This window comes from Bos grunniens, chromosome X (genome assembly GCF_055505025.1).
Source record: "Bos grunniens cultivar Pamir isolate PY7600 chromosome X, Bosgru_T2T1.0, whole genome shotgun sequence".
Lineage (NCBI taxonomy): Eukaryota > Metazoa > Chordata > Mammalia > Artiodactyla > Bovidae > Bos > Bos grunniens.
This window is the reverse complement of record NC_141194.1, coordinates 33,765,761-33,780,408: the sequence shown is the minus strand read 5'-3', so window position 1 is coordinate 33,780,408 and position 14,648 is coordinate 33,765,761. Positions and strand designations below refer to the sequence as shown.

Sequence of the window (14,648 nt, the reverse complement as noted above, 5' to 3'; positions counted from 1 at the left end):
CATCTTGTAGTGGTCATGATTTAATCTTTGTAGAGGCAGCTGGCAAGGGCCAACTTCTAGTGAGCAGTGACCCTTCATAGCCACATATTTGACCATGTTTTGGGGGCATCATGGTCATTGTGTCCCACGGTCCTGGGAAGGCTCGTTCCCAAGTCTAACAAAGATTCCATTGACAGGCCACTCAATGTGTTATCACTAGACCAGATCTTGTAAGTAGCAAAAGTCTCTGGACCTTATCTGTTTTACTAGCCTCTTGGTCCAGGAAAATATTTCCTCTTGTTGTTTCTTCCCATATCTAGAGTTACATCATTATAATTATCGATCTCATATGAAACTGCATATCAGCACTTTATCACAGGCTCAGTCACGTATTTGGTAACATAAGAAATAATCTTCTGAAACAAGCTACTTAGAAAATAATATAGCTAGCAGTTATTAGTAAGGTCACAAGCAAGAATTTAAGTCAAGAACTTTAATTGGATATAGCCTGGTATACCCCAGGTCATCTGTCTCAGTTAAATGATTATAGCCAATTGTTAATCTCCTGGTTGTACATCATGGAGCATCTGGCCTTTATCCAAAGATTGGTTACTGAGATAAGCTTTAGAAACAATCGTAGAGTGCCTTTTGTAATAACTTAATTAAAACTTTTAGCAATATAACATAACAATGAACTATCTCAGAAGTGAGTCTTAGTAAACACAGACCTTAATTAACAAAACTAAAACTCAATATTCGGTGAAATATATATTTTTTTCTTTTGGAGAACTCATTGTGAGGGCATTAACACTGTAGCCAGGGAAGACTTTAACCCATCAAATAAAAATGAGGTCTGTCAGGGAGCCAGGAAAAGCCAAGTGGCCATCTTGAATTTCCCATAACTCTGGCTCTTTGCTTTTTAGCTGTTGTTTATCAATTTTCAATTTCCTGATTCAGAAGCAGGTTTTGCCAGGTTTTAAGGACATCAGGATAGCACAAGTCTAACTGTGAGGTGTTATTTTTTATAGAAGCAGAATGAGCTTTGTCTACATGTACCATAATCTTAAATAATATTTACTTTACCAAAGTAACAAAAAGATTTTAAAAATAAATATAAATCACTTAAAGGCAAAGAAAATTATCTGTTATCAAAGCTGCATTCTAAGAAAACTTTGTTCTCTAAACAGAAGACCAAATCTCAGTCCAGCTTACTGTTAATAACAAAATCTGTTTATCTGCTTAATCTTAGAAAGTCTTTTCCATAAATCTTGAAGAACTAGCAGTATTCTTCTGAAGGCATGAGAATAAAACCATGGAAGTCATGTTTAAAATCTAATTCTATTGCAATTGACAAAGAAACCTGGTCATTGTTATATGTAACACTTTAATATGATAACTAGAACTGTAATTGACCATAGTTTATCAGGACATATCAGATCTGATATCAAACCATATCATGAATTTCACAGTTTTAAGATATCTATATTAGTAATATCAACCATACAGTGTAACTAACCTGAAAAGATTTTTTACCCCTTTAACAGTACTTCCCATGTAATTTAACATGTCCAATGAACTCAAGTAGCTTAGCTTTTGGGGATGTCTCAGGGGCCCTTTGAAGCATCCCAAAGTTAGCTAGAAGTCAAGTTATTTAGGAAGCTTTGTCAATAAATATCAAAAGGGTTTATAACACTCAGTCAGGTTCAGTTCAGTTCAGTCGCTCAGTCGTGTCCGACTCTTTGCGACCCCATGAACTGCAGCACGCCAGGCCTCCCTGTCCATCACCAACTCCCGGAGTCCACCCAAACCCCTGTCCATCGAGTCAATGATGCCATCCAACCATCTCATCCTCTGTCATCCCCTTCTCCTCCTGCCCTCAGTCTTTCCCAGCATCAGGGTCTTTTCCAATGAGTCAGCTCTTCACATCAGGTGGCCAAAGTATTGGAGTTTCAGCTTCAACATCAGTCCTTCCAGTGAATACCCAGGACTGATCTCCTTTAGGATGGACTGGTTGGATCTCCTTGCAGTCCAAGGGACTCTCAAGAGTCTTCTCCAACACCACAGTTCAAAAGCATCAATTCTTCAGCATTCAGCTTTCTTTATAGGATCATATAAGTCACTGTAAAATAATAGTTATTCACTTAACCAAAGTTAACAAAAGATTTCAAAGGTAAATATAGAAGAGATCAATTAAGAGGTAAAGAAACTTAAATCTATAATTAAAAGCAGTTCAACATCTGAAGAAAGTATGTCCTCTTAACCGAGAGAAAGGCTGAATTTTAGTTTTTGCACCAGCTTACTTTAAACTCATTTAACTGCAAAACTAATACAATTATGTAAAGTTTAAAAATAAAATAAAATTAAAAAAAATAAAAAAATAAAATAAACTGTATTTATGTTTACTAATGCATATATATGGAATTTAGAAAGATGGTAACAATAACCCGGTGTACGAGACAGCAAAAGAGACACTGATGTATAGAACAGTCTTATGGACTCTGTGGGAGAGGGAGAGGGTGGGAAGATTTGGGAGAATGACATTGAAACATGTAAAATATCATGTAAGAAACGAGTTGCCAGTCCAGGTTCGATGCACGATACTGGATGCTTGGGGCTAGTGCACTGGGACGACCCAGAGGGATGGTATGGGGAGGGAGGAGGGAGGAGGGTTCAGGATGGGGAACACATGTATATCTGTGGCAGATTCATTTTGATATTTGGCAAAACTAATACAATTATGTAAAGTTTAAAAATAAAATAAAAAAAAGGAAAGAGATACCTAGTAAAAAAAAATAAAAAAAAAATAAAATAAACTTAATTAAATTCATTTTAAACTTAGTTAGACCTAACCATGCACAAAACTTTTTTTTCAGGGTCCACTTTTCACAAACCTATTCACTTTTTGTAACAGCCACCTGTAAGTCAGACCTACTTTCTTTTCCTTTCATAAAATGTAATTTTTATTTTTTATGCCTTCTTTATTAAAAACATACATCCTACTTTCTTTGCTAGATTAGCAAACAAATATTAATACTAGATATTTAATATTGAATATGTCCCAGTTCACATGAATCTGGAATTTATTTAGGTTAATTTTTTTGTATTTAGAATTTTTTGATTTGTAAGTGCTTACTTTTCTTTAGGCCAATTATATTAGAACTCATTTACAACTTCAACAATATTATCAGAAAAAAACAAAAGACTTACACTGAGACATACATAAATCCAGACAGACAGACTGACAGAGATCTTATAGTTTTCTGTTTGAGATTTAAAATATCTCTTTGACCTCCATTTTTTTCCCCTTTGCTTGAAGTTCTAATTAGCCCAAGTCTGAGGTCTCAGGCAAAGTTGGCTGTGTATTTCAAGGACATGGCAAGGGTTAACCACAAGCTTTTCCCTAGGCAGGCCTTTCAACAAGCTAGCTGTTTTTAATTGCATATGCAAAAAGAATTGGATTTGCAGATTCCAAAATGAAAAATTTCCCTTGGTCTGTTCAATCAGTAATCACGCACTCACAATCCTTCAGAGGCTATCACAATGCCTCCCTTCTCCTGAGTCCTCAGGCTTCCTTAACTGTTACTCCCTTCCTGGGAGCTCCAAGGAGGTCAGCAGTCAAGATACCTTCCTTCTTCTGAGTTCCCAGTTCTCCCTATCTGATGCTCCCTTCCTGGGAGCTCCAAGGAGGTGATCAGTCTCCTCTTCTACCCGTTGGGGTAGGACCTGACTGGGGACTGGCCCCAGGGCCTTACCTGATCCTGTGGCCATTCCTGGTGACTTGGTCCATCCCTCCAATGAGTCCAGTCGGGGCTCAGCCTTCTGGAGAGTCAGAACACTGGTCCAAAAGAGAACCCAGAATACCATCAGGTGGTGCACCCTCTTGTTCATCTCGGGGTCCCTTCACTCCAGCCAGGCTGAGCCACCAGTACAGTGGCTCAAGGGGCCAGCATGGTTGGAATCTTGCTGGGGCCTCCAGAAATGTTGCATAAACCAGTACTCGAGAAATCAAGCACCACACTTGGAGAGTTGGAGAATGCAAGTTTATTATGCTGGCAGGCCCAGAGGAGTTAACACTCCAAGTTCTGAGCCCTGAACAAAGGGGTTACAGAGTTTTTATACACAAACAGGCATGATTAAGCGGGTTTGTAAGGGCTGGGCGATTGCAAAGAGTGCGACAAGGGTGAGTGAGATAAGCTCCAATTCCTAGTATTGAGTCCCCACTTTCTGAGACTACATGACCTACGTGATCCAGACTTTGCAAGGAGTCTGAGTTACAGAGGCAGAAGGAGCAGGAGGTTATGTAAAATTTTAACTTTTACTCTTCAATGTAAGTATAAGTATCAACTACCTATAATGCCTTTTCTCATTTGATTGTCAAATGGAACATCTGATTCTAATATTCCCATGTATCAAAGCCATATAAGGTCACTCAGATGCAAGTTCATGGGGGCAAAACCCAAAACTGCAGGTCTAATCTACACCGCCTTTGCCTTCACACATTGCCACACAGCTGATTGTGCTACTGCCATGGTGAAGAATGGGGCTCCTAAATTAGAAACTAAATCACCCAGAACACTTATCACTAACAAGTGTCCTAGTCACTCTATGAATCATATAAATCTTTTGTGCAAGGGTCAAGGGGATGGTGGACAGACAATATGTGCAGCACTACTGGCCAAGGGCTGTATACTCCATGGAGCCACAGAGTCAAGGACACAACTGAGTGATGTTCACTTTCACTACTGGCATGTAAAACACTATCAGTATCAACCACTTGGTGCATATGATTAACTATATTATAGATTCAATAGATACTTTTTAATCAGATTTACACATTTTAAGAATAATTGAATTGGTTGCACAGATATTATAATAAGGAGTCAATGATAGAGGATCTTATATGCTAAACTTAGTTTTACACATTTCAGCAAAAATATACCACATTAACCTCATGTCATAATAATATTCAGAAAATTTTCTACAGCTTTTGTTTGGCTTTTGGTACAGATCTGCATTTTCCTAACAGCTGGGACTGTATAAGTTTAAATCTGGTGTAAATTCCCCAGCATATTTCCTTCCTTGCAGAACTATTGTGGAACTTTTACAATTTGAATTATCATGGTAATTCAGAGGAAGTTATGTAGCAGCCACTGGCTTATTCACATGTGATGACACATGAAGTAGGCCTTATTTTGTATTTCAGGAAATTGAGTGGTCTGTTGTACCTTTCTTTTCTGGAGGTTGAAAATGTTAGCTAGAATAAAAGAGATGAAGATAAAGCACAATTGGTCAGACTCCCTAGAGGTTTTCATAACATTCATTCCTAATCTTTCAGGAAAAAAAATCTTCAACTTTGCTTTCTAGGAAATAAAAAAATTCTGAATGGGTAATTGATTATCTTGGGCTCCAAATTCACTGCAGATGGTGACCAGAGTCATTAAATTAAAAGACGCTGGCTCTTTGAAAGAAAGCTATGACCAACCTAGAGAGCATATTCGAAAGCAGAGACATCACTTTGCCGACAAAGGTCCGTCTAGTCAAAGCTATGGTTTTTCTGGTAGTCACATATGGATGTGAGAGTTGGACCATAAAGAAGGCTGAGTGCCAAAGAATTGATGCTTTCGAACTGTGGTGCTGGAGAAGACTCTTGAGAGTCCCTTGGACAACAAGGTGATCAAACTAGTCAATCCTAAAGGAAATCAACCCTGGGTATTCACTGGAAGTACTAATGCTGAAGCTGAAGCTCCAATACTTTGGCCACGTGATGCGAAGAGCTGACTCATTGGAAAAGACCCATATGCAGGGAAACATTGATGGCAAAAGGAGAAGGGGACAGCAGAGGATAAAATGGTTAGATATCATCATCGACACAAAGTACATGAATTTGAACAAACTCTGGGAGATAGTGGAGGACAGAGGAGCCTGGCACACTCCAGGGGGGTTGCAAATTTGGACATGAATTAGAACTGAACAACAACAGTGTACTGAATAACAGGAAACAAAGAAATTGTCCTCTCTGAATATGATAGCTGGAGGGGAGAATAATGGGAGTAGGGGAGGTAGGGAAGCACAGTTAACTAAACAGTATTCATAGCTGCTCCCCTATCCAACTACTTGCCTGCTTGTTTTGGGGCCTTTAGTTGGGCAAATTTGGAGAAATAGCATAGTAACTGATGATAGGGGTTGGATAGATTTGCTCTACATTGTTAATGGCAGAGGAAGCGGTGAAGACAAAGAATGTATTGGATTGTATTTGAGGAAAAAGATGATAGGGGCTGGAGGAGACTAGGTTTGGGAGTTTGGTAGAGGGAGGGGAAAGAGATTGATTCTGCTGCCAAGCATGTGATACTGTAATAGAAAGAAATGGAGAAAGAGGGTTTTAACTTGTGTTGATTGTTAAAGGGTATAGCCATGAGTAGCCATTTCTTTAGCAACTCAAGTCTACATAGCTACATAAATAAATAGATAGGAAGAGAAATAAACTTAAGGTAGATAGATAGATCAGAGAAGGCAATGGCACCCCACTCCAGTACGCTTGCCTGGAAAATCCATGGACGGAGGAGCCTGGTGGGCTGCCGTCTATGGGGTCGCACAGAGTCAGACACGACTGAAGCGACACAGCAGCAGATAGATAGATGGATACAGATGTAAGTAAGAAAATAGCTATCATTTACTGAGAACCCACTGTGAGTTCAGCTTTTTGATACAACATCTCTAATCTTGACAAAGTAACATATTGTGGTCATTTTACAGATGAGAGAACTGAGGTTTGGAAATGTTAAAAGGCACACAGCTATTAAATGGACCTACTGAAGATTTTGACCTATGTGTGAACCCAAAATTTACGAACGTTTCCCCTCCATCAGGCTGTTTCCCCAGGCATTCTTTCCAAGCAAAGTACTGCAAGCTTTAGGAGAGAAGAATTATTGAGCTGCTTCTTTCATCTTTCTTCTGCCAACATAAATATTTCCTCCCTAAATTTATTTTAAATTGAAACAGGAGAGCTAACATTTATTACATAATAGGACATAATTTAAAGGAACAAACAGAGATTATCTGGTTCAATTGAATTTTATTTGACTTATTTCTTCAGGTAGTACTTCTAGTGGGGGTGACAGAACACACATAGAAATATAGATTCATTGGTTTGTGTCTATAATAGGCATTCTCCCTCTCCTCACACACATTGCAAGCAAATTTGTGTTCTCCTCAAAAACCCAAAGATTCATACAAAAATGAGAAAAACAAAAACCAGTACTCAAGGTTCAGTTCTCCAGATAAAACAGGAATATCATAGAAACACAAGGCAGAGCAGCTTCATTGATCATTTACCCACCTGGAATACTGTCAGCAATATTCAGGTTCGGCCCTCTTTTTCTTATCAGAATGTTTGTCTGGCAATGTTCTTATAGATTATCTATTTCTGCTGAATAACTTGAAGCAGGGCTGCTAATCAAGAGAGAAAAGAAGCTGCCTTTGGTGATGAAAATTGCTTTCTAGTGACTGATTGTGCTAATCAATCTTCTACAAGGGAAATCAGGAGTAAAAGATGGCCAATAATTGCAAAATACTGCTGCACACATGAAGAAAAATAACTGATGCACAAAACACAGAAAAGCAACTCTTGAGAAAATGTTGCAGAGTTGGCTATTTAAATTATATATATACATTGGAAAGCAGCTTTTCACACTTTAACACCTAAATGTTATTTTTAATATGTAGGTAAGGACTATGTCTACCTTACTCTGGCATTGCAGTATTTGATGACACTTCATTATCTGAGAGCTAGCTGGGATTTCTCATTAGAAATCTGCAAACATTGAAAGGTATAAAAATTATCAAGATTGTTGATGCACAGATTACATTTAGCTTCTGATCATAACTTTCTGTATATGACAATCACAAATGAATTAATAGCAGAAAATATTTCTAATGATCCTCAGCTGTCAATGTACCTCAAATAATGATCCATAGTGCTTCAGTCTTTTTCTTTAGAGTTTGCTTACAAGTTCATTGTGATCTTAACAACTGTGAAATTCATTGTAATGTTGACTCTGTAGCAAGTTTTGTGCAGACATTGTAAAGTAGAAAATAAAACCAATACTCTTTCCATTTTAAAAAGTATGAATGGTCTTTCAACCTTTTGTGCATTTAAACCAATTTTTCAGGACTTTATGTAACATAGGAGCCAGCTACATTAGAGATCTGGAACCATATATGTGAGTAAAATATGTGAGATAATGCTTGAAATTTCAGAAATGAATTTTGACTTCTTAGAAGCACATACCATGTTTCTTCAATCCTGAGAGAGCATCAGTATTTGTGAGATTCACTGAAACAATTATGGAATAAATATGTCACAAATTAAATTATGACATTGCATTAATGAAAGTCCTACATGACACATCATCTGGTCACACCAGCTTCTTTTTGCTTTGAAATTTTCTTCTATTTCCAAGTGATTTGGAATTTTCTCCTGCTTGAAGTATCAGGCAATTTCAAAACAAAGTAACAAAACCTAAAACAGTAAAATCTCTATAATGGGAATCTCTCTATGATATTATGAAACCTTTTTTGTATTTCTTTGCATGAAATCATGAAACTGTAATCACTCCTTAACGATAAGGCTTCCCTGATGGTTCAGGTGGTACAGAATCTGCCTGAAATGCAAGACACCAGGGTTCGATCCCTAGGTCTGGAAGATTCCCTAGAGAAGATAATGGCAACTCATTCCAGTATTTTTGCCTGGAGAATTCCATGGACAGAGAAGCCTGGTGGGCTACAGTCCATGGGGTCACAAAGAGTCAGACATAACTGAGTGACTAACGTTTTCACTTTCACTTTGATGATAAATATTTGCGTTAATAGTATCAAATTTGTGCACTACTGCTGTATTTTTAAGGCCAAATAATTCTATATTTCAAACCAAATGATACTGATAATTTTGTAATGTAACGAAACTTAACATGTTTAGTAACATAACTCAACTGAAATGATGTTAAAAGCTACAACCAAGAGTGGATATGTACAGGCAATGATAAATAGACATAACTAGCAGTTGTAAGAATCCAGACACATCCTGATTTCAGAGAGGTTAAATATAAAAAAAATACGTATCTTAGAATTGATATTATACAGTAATATATTGCAAGGTGAAACTTTAGAGATGAAAATGTCCAGTTCCTTCATTTTTCATAGTAGCTCTGTTGGACTGCACCCTGCAGACTTACAAGGCCTATATTTGCCCAGCTTCAAGACCAAAGAAAGAGTCTGGAGTCCCTGACAGAGACATCAGTAGTTTAATGCATGGGGGAGCTTACACGTCTGAAGCAAGGTCCTAGAGCAACACCCCACCATATATGGCAGATGGCAGGCACAACACGGCTGCTGTCTTTCCTCCTGGGGTTGGGGGTTGGGAGGTGGCCAGTTGTAGGGAGAATTGACATCACATTGTCTCATCAGTTACCAGGGAAACCTGTAGAGGGGCATGCTCCTCACTGTCCCTTTGATAAGAACAATCACTAACTGGGGTCTGGAGCAAGTAGGGAGGTCAGTCCTGTGGGTAGAGTATAGATGAAGCAGGTACTGGTTGGGCAGGAGATGTGCAGAGAGCAAGACAACAGCCATCTTGAGTGGCCTGGCCGTATAAGCTCCATAATGCTCAACGAATTAAGAAAAGCTGTCCCAGATGGTGGTAAAATCTAGACAAAAATCCTAATTTTTAGGACAACAACTTATCCAATTTTGGTGATCTACAGCTTTTGAATGATTTATTACTTTATGATTTTCTCATTAACTTGTGTTTAAACCTGTTATTTGATTGAGGACAGATTTAACTCATCATTCTTTTAACCACTGGTTATTGAACAAGATGCTTCTATAGATTACTAAGTGAATCTACTGACAATATAAACTGTTAATCCATTATGTAATTTCAATATTTTATTTAGTTTCTAGTAACTAAAATATACACAGAAGAACTGTACAAAAAAGATCTTCAAGACCCAGATAATCACAGTGGTGTGATCACTGACCTAGAGCCAGACATCCTGGAATGTGAAGTCAAGTGGGCCTTAGAAAGAATCACTACGAACAAAGCTAGTGGAGGTGATGGAATTCCAGTTGAATGATTCCAAATCCTGAAAGATGATGCTGTGAAAGTGCTGCACTCAATATGCCAGCAAATTTGGAAAACTCAGCAGTGGCCACAGGACTGGAAAAGGTCAGTCTTCATTCCAATCCCAAAGAAAGGCAATGCCAAAGAATGCTCAAACTACTGCACAATTGTACTCATCTCACACGCTAGTAATGCTCAAAATTCTCCAAGCCAGGCTTCAGCAATATGTGAACCGTGAACTTCCTGATGTTCAAGCTGGTTTTAGAAAAGGCAGAGGAACCAGAGATCAAATTGCCAACACCCACTGGATCATGGAAAAAGCAAGAGAGTTCCAGAAAAACATCTATTTCTGCTTTATTGACTATGCCAAAGCCTTTGACTGTGTGGATCACAATTAACTGTGGAAAATTCTGAAAGAGATGGGAATACCAGACCACCTGACCTGCCTCTTGAGAAACCTGTATGCAGGTCAGGAAGCAACAGTTAGAACTGGACATGGAACAACAGACTGGTTCCAAATAGGAAAAGGAGTATATCAAGGCTGTATATTGTCATCCTGCTTATTTAACTTATATGCAGAGTACATCATGAGAAACGCTGCACTGGAAGAAACACAAACTGGAATCAAGATTGCCGGGAGAAATATCAATAACCTCAGATATGCAGATGACACCACCCTTATGGCAGAAAGTGAAGAGGAACTCAAAAGCCTCTTGATGAAAGTGAAAGAGGAGAGTGAAAAAGTTGGCTTAAAGCTCAACATTCAGAAAATGAAGATCGTGGCATCCGGTCCCACCACTTCATGGGAAATAGATGGGGAAACAGTGGGAACAGTGTCAGACTTTATTTTTCTGGGCTCCAAAATCACTACAGATGGTGACTGCAGCCATGAAATTAAAAGACGCTTACTCCTTGGAAGGAAAGTTATGACCAACCTAGATAGCATATTCAAAAGCAGAGACATTACTTTGCCAACAAAGGTTCATCTAGTCAAGGCTATGGTTTTTCCTGTGGTCATGTATGGATGTGAGAGTTGGACTGTGAAGAAGGCTGAGCGCCGAAGAATTGATGCTTTTGAACAGTGGTGTTGGAGAAGACTCTTGAGAGTCCCTTGGACTGCAAGGAGATCCAACCAGTCCATTCTGAAGGAGATCAGCCCTGGGATTTCTTTGGAAGGAATGGTGCTGAGGCTAAAACTCCAGTACTTTGGCCACCTCATGTGAAGAGTTGACTCATTGAAAAAGACTCTGATGCTGGGAGGGATTGGGGGCAGGAGGAGAAGGGGACGACAGAGGATGAGATGGCTGGATGGCATCACTGACTTGATGGACGTGAGTCTCAGTGAACTCCAGGAGTTGGTGATGGACAGGGAGGCCTGGCGTGCTGTGATTCATGGGGTCGCAAAAAGTCGGACACAACTGAGCGACTGATCTGATCTGATCTGAACTAAAATATAGAATTATTATAATTGATTAATCTTCCTGACATAATACTTTCATTCTGTGAAATTAAAAAACTTCCTTTTGTTTGCTGCATCATTTCTAGATTTCTCCATCCAGTTTTTAAGACCTTTCATGATTTAGCCTCATCTCAAGTACTCAATTTGATTTCTCTCCTCTTAAAACCATTTATCCTGTTTTTGCTTGCCATTTTTACTACTAATAAAATGCCTGGAAAATTATCATTTAATCTCAGTTTTAATTACTGACCATGGAATCATCTGAAAGTTAAGTAATTTATTGTATTAATTGGCTTTGGCTGCTAGCACACAATGTGCCCCATATCTGGGCTTGACTGTTAACTCACTTTTAAATGCATTTCACAGAACCAGAAAAGTAGGATCTGGAGTCAACATACCATTGGCTATGAGCTGTCAATTTTGACTTCTTTATCTGGCTTTAACAGTCCTTTTAAAAACTGTTTAGTGACTTTAGTGGTGTGCAGTAAACCTTGTCACACATCAGGTATATGAGAAGGCATTCTCAAGAAGAATATCACCTTTTCTATTCTTTTCTCATGACAACATATCTTTGTCAGTAATGAAGCTTCTTCCTAAATCAAGAAACCAAATTTAAAAATGATTAAATCAGGCATCACTGAATACATTAAAATTATTACCATATAACAGATGGTTGATACTGACTTCTGGTTTTTATGTCTCTCACATATCTAATATGTCAAAAAAAATAGTTCTCAAGATATTGAAGGACTAACTTTATATGAAAATAAGAAACTAAACAAACTTGCTGCTGCTACGGCTAAGTCACTTCAGTCATGTCCGACTCTGTGTGACCCCATAGATGGCAGCCCACCAGGCTCCCTGTCCCTGGGATTCTCCAGGCAAGAACACTGGAGTGGGTTGCCATGTCCTTCTCCAATGCAGGAAAGTGAAAAGTGAAAGTGAAGTCGCTCAGTCGTATCTGACTCTTTGCGACCCCATGGACTGCAGCATACCAGGCTCCTCCGTCCATGGGATTTTCCAGGCAAGAGTACTGGAGTGGGGTGCCATTGCCTTCTCCAAAACAAACTTACCCGTACCTAAATGTTTGTCATCATTCAGAAAGTATTCTGAATCAGTATAAGTATGTTTAGCTATGGCTCAAAGGACTAAGAAGGAATTACATGTTGTTTGAGTTGGTTTGTGATAGGTGGTAATTTCCTTTCAACTTTGCTCTTCTTTAACTTAACAGACTGAAGTCCTAAGAACATCTTTAACCTGAAAGCCATGATCATTCTACCATAAAGATTAGTCAAGAAATATCAGTGTCAAACTTCTGAAACCCAAATTCAATGAAATATTCTATAAAACTGTCAGAGAGAAATGACATGTTATTTATGGGGGAAAAACAATTTAACTCACAGGATACTTTTCCTCATAAATGGTAGAGGCCAGAAAGAAGTGGCACAACATCTTTCAGGCATAGGAAGAAAAGAATTGCCAATTCAAAATTCATTATCCCATGACAACATCCTTCAGGAAGGAAAGGGAAATAAAGACATTCTCTGATGAAAGAAAATCAAGACAAATTTTTGCTAGCACACCTTTCCTAAAGGAATGGCTAAAGAAAGTTCTCTAAAAATAAAGGAAATTTTAAAAAAAGAATCTGGAACATTGGGAAGGAAGAAGTAACAATGAAAAGAGAAAAGGCATGGATAAATATAATAGATTTTACCTCTTTTCTTGAATTTCTAAATTATGTGTGGGGGTCATAGCAAAAATTATGACTGTCTTTTATGGTACTCGGCATATAATGGAAATGCATACACTATACAAGATGTGAGTAAAAAAATGTTCAGAGAGAGGCAACATTTCTATACCTGACTCTAGCTGGTAAAACATCAGCACCAATAGGCTGATGTTATTTCTATATAATGTTATACATAGAGTAACATCAACAGAAAGCTGTAAAAACAGAAAGACTCAAAACACTATAGACTAGTGAAAATAGAGTTCTAAAAAATGTTCAAGCATACAAGAGGAAGGCAGGCAAAAGAAACTAATGAAAACAGAAAGAAACAAACAGAAAACAAGAAAGAAAATGTCAGTCTTAAGCCTTAACATTTCAGTAATTATATTAAATATAAATTCTCTGATTACATTAATTAAAAGAGAGATAGAAAAAAGGATTAGTCAACAACACATATGATATAAACTGTTGATCACATTTTTATTTCAAATAAAATTATGCTGTCCTACTTAATGAAAGATATTGTGATTCAATTATCACGTTTTACATAGTAAAGATATGCACCTTATATATATATAATACCATATAGATATGAGAGTTCAGATTTATTGTGAAGATTAGCTTTACAAATTCAGGCTTAATAAATATCAGAAAATAAATTATATATTCAAAAACAGATCCCTTAATTAACATGATGGAATATAGATGACCACTAGAAATTGTCGTTCAAGCAATTTCTCAGTATACATAAAAAGTAAATCATATACTAACTTTTTTTAAGTTTTAGTTAACATATTTTTTATTAGAGCTATAGCAAGTTTTAAAAGCATATCATATGATACAACTAATGTGGCCCTAATTAAAATCTGTACATATTACATGTAGCTACTAATATATATTTATTTATCTAAATATTAATATTCAGAAGGTATATCTCCAAATGTAAAATGAGAACAGTGACTATAAGCCAGTGGTATAACATGGCATTATATATATGTTATACCATGGTATAACATGGTATAAGATTGGTATAAGCCATGGCATTATGAAATACTATTCTGATACATTAAAATGGGATTGATTACTTTGGTGTTTTAGTATGTTCATTGTATGTTATTGTTCTTTTTTTCTAGTACAGAGCATTCATATTTTCTGGAAGATTTTTTCATAATACAATATGAAAATATTCCATTATGCCTACTGATTTAAAAAAAACTATCTACTAATAGGCCAGGATATTTGCTAATTGCATGACAGTTGTCAGATATGCATTCTTTGATCATTTTGGTTACCATCAAAAAATCTATGGTCATATCTATAGAACCGATAGATCCTTATTCTGACAAACCTATGTAACCTATGCC

The 14,648-nt window shown here is 37.4% G+C and overlaps 1 long non-coding RNA gene across 2 annotated transcripts; it reads right to left on the bottom strand.

The window, feature by feature from the left end:
• Positions 1-1,343: 1,343 nt before the first annotated feature.
• On the bottom strand, positions 1,344-9,621 carry LOC147340104 (uncharacterized). Of its 2 annotated transcripts, none has more exons than XR_015159038.1 (5): positions 8,267-9,621; positions 7,719-7,789; positions 7,316-7,428; positions 3,732-3,814; positions 1,344-2,098 (listed from the first exon to the last, which is right to left on the bottom strand). It is a non-coding gene; the product is annotated as an uncharacterized LOC147340104 (long non-coding RNA). The 2 variants fall into 2 exon arrangements; XR_015159039.1 differs by having other exon boundaries at positions 7,316-7,425.
• Between the last annotated feature and the right edge of the window lie 5,027 nt (positions 9,622-14,648).